The sequence below is a fragment of the Amblyomma mixtum genome, chromosome 8, assembly GCF_055824585.1.
Source record: "Amblyomma mixtum isolate Tamu chromosome 8, ASM5582458v1, whole genome shotgun sequence".
Classification (NCBI taxonomy): domain Eukaryota; kingdom Metazoa; phylum Arthropoda; class Arachnida; order Ixodida; family Ixodidae; genus Amblyomma; species Amblyomma mixtum.
Window position 1 is genome coordinate 75300075 of NC_143019.1, and position 9292 is coordinate 75309366.

Genomic DNA, 9292 nt, shown 5'->3' on the forward strand with positions numbered 1-9292 from the left:
CAGCATCGTACGGCATTTGCAGACAGCCACGACGAGAGCAGCTGGACGCAGGAATCAGTACGGCTTCCCCAATTAATATGGTGGGAATTAAAACATCCTGTAATGACTGCCCTGATTGCGCCAGCCACCAAGCTGTCTAAACAGACTGTCCTGTGTACTCATAAAGGAAAACAGACATTAGCAATTGTAACATGGGATACTGCGAAAATGAAATTTTGATCTCTAAAAGCTCGCAGTCAGGGAGAATTTTCTTAGGGATTGGTGCCTGATTACATGTATGTCTAGATACCATGGTTATTAATTCACCTCCCCCCCCCCCAGCATTTCGATCTGATCTGAAAAGTGGAAAGTTTCTCATTCAAAATGATTTATAAAGTGATAACCAGGTTTCTTGTAAAAGCACGAAATCAGGGTTATGTTTGCGAATAAGTAGTTCTAGATCTGGAATAGAAGAGAGTAAAAACATTTTGGTACCTGCCGCGATTATTGACCAATTGAAGAGGCAGAAACCGCCTCTTTGCGGATATCAATATGGGGAAGAAGTTTGGGTGTTCCTTTTTTAGCTTTCATCTCGGCAAAACTAGATTTAGATGGCGCCGAGGAAGCGCGACGCTTCTGCGTAGGACACGAAATTTCGACATCTGTTGTGCGGATGTCGGTGCGACATGCCCTGCTAGGAATAGAGATGTTAGGTTGGACCTGGGAAGCATGAGGAGGGGATGTTAAGCGGCTAGCACTAGCTGCACAAGCTGGAACATACGCACGAGTTGCTGCCCGAACGGATGTTGGTGATACGGAGTGAACTGCAACAACCTGAGCCAACGCCTCAGAAAATGTGTTTATCATTCGCTCAACCACATTGGTAAGGGCTTTTTCTAGAGTGGTGAAAATGGAGGCAGTCAAGTTGGACTCAATGTCCCCAACAGAAGAGCGCACACGATTAGCTTATGAATCTTTTTTCCTGTTAAGAAGAGCTTAAGCATCGGTTCTTGAGCACCGCTTCTCTTTGATAATGTCTAACAAGCTACGCACTTCATTGCGTTTTGCGCAATCGGCATCATCTGCTGTGTAGTTGTTGCTTCAGAGGAAAAAATGAGGCTGGTCTGAGGTGCAGTTATGAGCAGCATGGCCTTCTCCACAGAAACGGCTGCGGAGCTCTGACTTGCATGCTTTGCCACTATGCCCGAACGACGAACAATTGGTGCATTGAAGAAGGCGTGGTTGCAATGTACACACTGTATACAATAGGCCAGATTTTTAGTTCATCAGGGCAGCAAGAAACAGCAAAAGTTATTATCACAGACTCAGCAGCAACACGCGAGCCGTCTGCCTCTCTTCTGCAGCGATAGACTGAAAGGACTTCAACTCTTGCTTCCTAAAATTCCTCTAGAATTTCTTGCGAGCAAGATGCTGGGTCGACAACACGTACAATAAATACCCTTCACACATGCAAGTTGTTCTGGAATGAAATCTTTCACCGGCAACGAGTTGAAAATATTGCACTGAAGCAAGTCTGCTAGACAAGCGATGTCGGAGGATTTACAGACTACGCCTCTATGGCCACATACACTCACATCAGAGATCTGCAGATAGTGAGCTGTCAATGATCTTAGCTCCTGTTGAATAAGTTTTGGGTTTTCATCTTGATCGCACCGTCACCGATTGGGATGACAGCCACAGGAATTGCATCAATTCCATTGTTTGGAAGGACTCAAGCGGCAGGCTTTAAGCTGGTAATCTGGCAAACCAAGCTGCCGACCCTCCACCTGGGGAGGTCGAAGACATTTCCAAACAAAACGCCCCCTCAGGTTCACATAAGCTGCGTGTTAAACAAAGCCTTGGCTAGAACCCCACAACGTAGAACGGCCTCACCAATGCCGAACAAGCCGGAACCGCGAGGAGAAGCAGGGAACAGCTGCAGCCCGCAAGGACACGTCAGCACACCTTCCTTCGCGAGGCGACGCAGTCGCGTGAAGGAAGCATACGTTTTTGAGATTGCCAAGCTTTACTCCTCTAAGGGAACAGGAGGTGCAGGAAATCGTCAAAGGAAGTAAGCGTCGAGGTTCCAAATTATTTCATTAAACTGTACGTACGAAACCGTGCCGCCGTATTGGAAGGGGTTGGAAGGTTGGAAGGGGATCAGCGATCCTACCACTCAGGGCTGCCTTTGAATCAAGGCCCCCTGCCTCCAGGAACCCGAACAAATCGAATTGGCTGAACATGTGGAGGGATCAGAAATTTTAGTACTCGAAATGCTTGTGAAATAGCCTACTTCGTCGCAAAAACGGGTTCCCAAATTACTCCTTCTTCAATGTAGTGCAGTCTAGCGCAGTGCAATGCTAGTCTCGCAATTCACGTTGTCTATTGAGCTCATCTTGAAAATAGGGATACTCCTCTATAGAGCATGGACAGCAGAAGTTGTCCGAGTTTTTTAGTGCACTATCCCTACTTTCCAGTTCAACGCCCGCCAGCTAGCCCCCAGAGAGGGAGAGAGAGAAAAGAACTGGAGTGAAGGCATGGAGGTTCACCAGAAGAATGTTTCAATATACTACCTTGCAGTGGGGGAGAGGGATGAGGAAGAGCTTGCCGCAATAGTACTGAGCTCATTATTACAATGCCTCAGATGTTAACCTGATGATTTCCTGCTTCAAACTCCTTAAAAAAGAAATTCTGTGTCGTTCCAGTGTTCCCCGACCTGGACGAGCTACAGAAACAGTGGTGCGCACTCCCAAGCAACCGGAGGAGTACTATCCGCGCAAAAACTGTTAATATGACAAATTGGTGCTATTCAGGAGCAGCAAGACTTCAGCATCTTCTACGTAAATTCTTTAATAAAATCATCGAAAATGTACGTTTTGGAAAGAGATTATACAGCACGAGTTCTCTCGAAGAGGAGCTGTTGAAGAAGCGAAGTCATATATTGTAGCATCCCAGAATGGTGGTGGCAGGCAGTGCGCAAAGAGTAGAAGCAAACGTGCCCCAAACTTCAAAAAGTTTTTACTATAGTCTTTGGGAGGCGAAATAAACTCAACTCTGCTGCAGCGATAGCTACAGCAGCGCTTGGCAGCGAACGAAGATTGGAAAGATGATAAGTTTTGGTCACGCTATACTGAAAGATGTTGGTGAACTTTTCAAATAACGCGCTTAAAGCATGTACAGCCGCTCACAGACTTAACACGAATGACGGAACGCGTGGCCTAGACAGCCGTCAGCGCCATGAAGCGTTAGTCATCGGGTGCGTGATAATGCTCTCGGAATGTTTACGGCGGCTGACAATAGCTGGTGCGAACCGCGGCAGCTTAGAGCGAAATTCCTGGCTGCCGCGATAAGAAAACTGCAAAGATCGTTGCTGGGTCCGTGGAGGCCGATTTGGCGAGAGAAAAGCGCAGAAACGCACTGTGACGAGCGCGCTGTCCATGCGGCGATCAGGAACAAGCGGAAAAGCAGTCAAAGTGAGCTGCGCACCAGCTATCGTCAGCCACCGCAAACATACCGATAGCATTATCTCGCGCCGGTGACTATCGCTTAGGGCGCTGACGGCAGTCCAGGCCACGCGTAGAGCCTCGACCAATAAATTTAGCTTCATCTGACGTAGAACAACGTCACTAACCCGCATGCATGCCTTAAAGAAACTTTGTGTCTATTTAGGGGCTTTCGCCAGTGGGGCCTTCGCCGGAAGCAAAGATCGGAGCGCTGCTCGTGGTGAGGCTTGCCGTGAATTGCACTCCGTAAACCAGGCCCAAGTCTAGTGTCATCCCAGAAGCGACGTGCGTCCAAGAGCACGCCCCGAAAAGTGATTCACATGCAGTTGCCATGGTGCTATATCGCTTCATGCTAATGAGAATAGCAACGGGGGGAGAAAACACACTCACTAAAGAGAACCTGCTTTGCATAAGGCCATGGCTCAATGCCACCGTCATTTCGCAGTTAACGCAAAAACGACATAATGAGTTCCATGTCTGATCTGGACGCTCCATCATTGCTTTCAGGAGCGCGTAAATCTTGGTGCACTTGCAAGTATGGTCGCCATTTTGCCAGCCTATACGGCTATTCCCCTCCAGAAAGTGGAAGGATGGCAATACTGTGGATATGTTTTATGTGCGTTGTTCGCTGACGCCTTCGCTTCTATGAGTTTCTTCAAACGTTCAGCTAAGTGGCACAGAATACGAAACTGAAACTTTTGTAGCAATTATATTGCTACGACGAAGAAGAAGTGGAAGTCGAAGTGGTCTCTCGCGTGAAAGGGTCGCACGAAGAAGAAGAGGTTGCTGGTGCTTCCTGCTGGCGTTGGTGCTTCCTTATGCTCGCCGCTAAGAACTATTCACCGATTGCCTGTAAAGGAATGTAAATAGCATTTCCCCGTAACATCTTGGTGGAGGTGCTGGGTAAGACGGAACTACGCAGCGGACGCTACCTTCCACCCCCGACGTACCTTTCACGCCGCCGCTACCTTCCACGGCTTACAATGACGGAAGCCGCTCCTTCAGATTCGGCAGCATCAGTGTCCTCGGTGGTCCTCACTCACCCTCGGGATCCTGGGCCCTTCTCTGGGGACGACGACGCTGACGTTGAGACCTGGCTTCGCAAGTATGAACGGTGCAGCGCTAACAACCGGTGGGACCAAACTTTCATGCTTGCGAACGTGGTTTTTTACCTTAAGGGCACGGCGCTGAAGTGGTATGATAGTAACGAAGAGACATTAACCAGTTGGGATGACTGTAAGCAGAAACTTATTGACCTTTTCGGCAAACCACTCGGCCGGCAGCTTGCCGCTAAAAGAGATCTTGCCAGTCGCGCCCAGTCATCCACGGAGTCCTACGTGTCCTATATTCAGGATGTGTTGACTTTGTGCTACACGGTCGATAAGGAGATGAGCGAGGCTGACAAAGTCGGGCATGTGCTGAAAGGCATTGCAGACGATGCCTTCAATCTGCTCGTTTATAAGAACTGCGACAAGATCGCTGACATCATCCCCGATTCTGGCACATTTTGATCCCGCGGCCCCTACTGAACTCCACACGGACGCCTGTGGCTACGGGATCGGAGCCGTGCTGGCTCAACGCTCCCGGGGCCCACACCACGTGGTTGCGTATGCTAGCCGTCTGCTTTCACCTGCCGAGCGAAACTACTCCATTACGGAACGTGAGTGCCTCGCTCTGGTTTGGGCTGTAGCTAAATTCCGGCCATACTTGTTCGGGCGTGTTTTTTCTGTTGTCACGGACCACCACGCCCTATGCTGGCTGTCCTCGCTGAAAGACCCTTCTGGGCGTCTTGGCCGCTGGGCGCTACGCCTTCAGGAATATTCGTACACTGTCGTGTACAAGTCTGGACGTCTCCATCAAGACGCTGATTGCCTGTCTCGGTACCCTGTCGAGCCACCTGCTCTCAGTGACACTGACGATATCCCTTCCCTGTTTGGCATTTCTGATCTACACAACATCGCCGAGGAGCAGCGCTAAGACCCATATTTGCAAACCATCATCGAGGGTCTCAGCTCTGGAAGCTTGAAGCGCTCCCTGCAGCTCTTCGTTACTCAAAATGACATTCTCTATCGCCGCAACTTCCGTCCTGACGGGCCCTCACTCCTTCTAGTCATTCCCCAGCAGCTGCGTTCTTCTATAATTGCAGAACTCCATGACCTGCCTGCAGCTGGCCACCTTGGTGTGGCCCGAACTTACGACCGCTTACGGCGCCGTTTCTTTTGGCCTGGATTATACCGTACAGTCCGGCATTACGTCATCAATTGCGACCTTTGTCAGCGCAGAAAGAAGCCTTCGGCACCACCTCCTGTTCTTCTGCATCCTATAGACGTGCCTGTGGAGCCGTTCCACCGTGTAGGGCTCGATCTCCTCGGACCATTCCCGACCTCGGATTCCGGAAATAGGTGGATCGCAGTAGCCACAGACTATGCCACTCGGTATGCGATCACCCGTGCGCTGCCTACGAGCTGCGCGACCGATGTCGCTGAGTTTCTTTTGCACAGTCTTATTCTACAACATGGTGCCCCTCGTCAATTACTCACAGGCCACGGACGCTATTTCCTGTCCAGAGTTGTCGACGACATCCTGCGTTCGTGTTCTACCAAGCATAAGATTGCCACAGCATACCACCCACAGACAAACGGGCTAACCGAGCGTTTGAATCGAACATTAACAGACATGTTGTCTGGGAAGACTGGGATCTCGCCTTGCCGTATGTGACGTTCGCTTACAACACCTCCAGGCATGACACAACTGGTTACTCTCCGTTCTATCTCTTATACGGCAGACATGCCGTCCTGCCATTGGACACACTCGTGCCATCCGCTGACCGTCCCGTCACCGCCTTCGCCCGGGACGCCATTGCTCAAGCTGAAGACGCTCGCCAAATCGCCCGAACTCGGCTCCAAGCGTCCCAACAAGCGCAGAAGTCATTGTACGATAATCGCCATCGTCATGTCACCTACGAACCGGGGTCGCTCGTTCTTCTGTGGTCTCCTTCCCGTCGCGTCGGTCTCTCTGAAAAACTTTTGTCTCCCTACCATGGTCCTTATCGTGTTGTGCGTCAGGTCACCGATGTCACGTATGAAGTTGCTCCTCATACACCTGCATCCTCTTCATGTCCACCACCCACCGACATTGTTCACGTTATGCGCCTCAAGCCCTACCACGCCGCTCCTTTATCACCGGCCTAACGCCGGGACGGCGCTCCTGCCGCCGGGGGTCATGCTACGACGAAGAGGAAGTGGAAGTCGAAGTGGTCTCTCGCGTGAAAGGGTCGCACGAAGAAGAAGAGGTTGCTGGTGCTTCCTGCTGGCGTTGGTACTTCCTTATGCTCGCCGCTAGGAACTATTCACCGATTGCTTGTAAATAAATGTAAATAGCATTTCCCCGTAACAATATTTACGCAGGATAAATTTCTATGCTGGAAGTAAACTTGTTTTTTGTTCTTTCCTAGAACGCAACATATTAGGACAAATAAGGGCCATGTGCATTTTAAAATATCCTCAATAACTCATTTGATGGGATTCAGCGCGGAATTTCTGGCATAAATATATATTTGTTGCCACTTTTACAAGGTCAAACGTACTGTTGAGGTGGCTAAAGAGCGTTCTGGAAAAAATTAGTTTTCGCTTCTGTTTTGTTTTGTCTTCCCCTGAGTGAAAAGTGAAAAGGCGGAAATGAAGCCCACAGAAAAAAAAATGCGCAGGGACTATTCACTTCAGCGAGACTGAGCCTGAACTTTCTGCAATTGCCTGTCAAAATATTATTGTTCGTGAAGTGACCAACAGCAACTTTCGTTACTTTTTTTTGGACATGACGCAATTAATAGCTCTATAAAAAAGCTGCATATTTTTGGTTCAGAGAACATATCACCGACATAACAAGCCAAAAGCAAGCGGGCTATGTTTTATCCTGGTCTGCTGCCGAAGGGATGTTACGCAAGACTGTCAGATCCGGCTGGACAACGTCGACCTGCGAACCGCACATTTTCGAAGAACACTTATCGCACTACTCCGCCAATGGCCGAGGAGCAATCCACCACTCGACTGGCTCGAAGATTCCCGCGCGAGCCTTTCGCCATGGCAACCATGTTTGTTCGCTCCTCCCACGCTCAGCAGTGAAATCAAAGAAAAACAAAGGCGGAAGCCGGATCACATGACCCGATTAAATACGAACATCGGTCATACTGCATAATAGTTCGATGCTTTTAAGAATGATTTGAGATTATAGACAAGGATTCTGCGATAAGAAGGCGAAACTTAATCCTCTTTAGTTCACCTTTAAGAAGTAGCCCACGGTATTCTTCTCTGCTTTCTGCTTTTCCATTCCAAAGAAGAGCTGGAAGGAGCACCGGCAGGAAACACTGCTCAGTGATCACCCTGGTCGCCAGCACACGCTGATGGCCAGGGAGGGGGGCAACGAAGCAGCCATGGTAAAAGTACTGGCGGACTAGACGGCCCACTCGCTTGCTCTAAAAAGATTCTGTGAAATTCAGAGGTTTTCACTCAATCAATTTTTTTCCAGTGTGATAGATTTTGTGCGACTTGTTTTGATGAAATGGTTCCTCTATCCCGCTTCAAGTTAATGATCATTTCCCTCTCGGTCAAAGATATTCTAACCGTCCTGGTTAGCTCAGTGGCAAAGTCATTGCTCCGGAGAAGCGGTCGTCCCGGGTTCAAAATCCGGACAAGGAAGAATTTTTCTTTTATTTAAGCTTCTGTAGCAGCTGCAGAGCTTTTATTTGTGTCTGTATGAATGCGCCAAGGTGGATACCAATGATTATTTGCTCTCTTATTGCAAATCTACTCCACCTTGGGAGATTCGAATGACATTTGACCAAGAAAACCAGTGCATGAATGTTTCTTCAGCGAAAACATTCCTTGCGTGTTGCCTTCAGTGTCAATGAGATCAATACATTTAACTGCAAGAATGCTTTCGTGCAGGCGGGTAATCTTGGCGTGCTACAGATCATACTATTTAGTTTTTTCTTTTTTTACTCGTAGATGCCCAAAGCTCTGATTTGCCCATCTCTATGAAGACAAGATTTCTCTTTCTTGCAGGTCCTCCACTTTTCTTTGCCCTTTTTCATCAAGAAATGATGATGCACTACGAGGTCATTCAGGACACACCCAGAGCCCTGTATTTTCCATTGTCTGCTGTGCTCCAGCAGTAAAGAATAAAACCCAGTAGATAAAAGGCAGAAGAAGGCAAAAGGCAAAGAAGAAGAGGAATCGCTTTCACGGCCAGCACAGCTCTTGTTTTCACAAAAATGTTCGTTGTAATTGAACTTTAAATATTATTCTTTCAGTTTTCATCAATAAATTTTTCAAAATTCACACTTGGCTCTCATATTTTGTCGTAATCTGCTGTGGAAAGTTCCTTGTTTATGCTACAACGCTTTGGCCAATCCCCCATGTGGGTATGTGCCATGTATTAAGAGGAAGAAGAAGAAGAAGACGGCCAGCGCACGTTTCGGAACCCCGTGAGAAGATTCAAGACGCAACCCGAGCTGCTCAGGGCGGTCAGCCTAATCCACGACGACTCAAGGCCGAGCAAGGTAGGCCTGGAAAGCATCCACCCACCACGTGAGTAGGTGACGAGTCCACGCTCAAGTGCGACCTTTCCCCTACACGAAAAGCCCCTTGCCAAGCGACAATACCCCAGACGCTGCCTGACAGAATACTCGCACTGCTGACACTCCACAGGCGCTGCGTATACGCATATGTACATTCTACCTATCATGATCTGATGAATGTCGAGAAGGGAGAAAATTGCTTCGAGTAAGGCGTGTAACGCACCAGGAGATAATT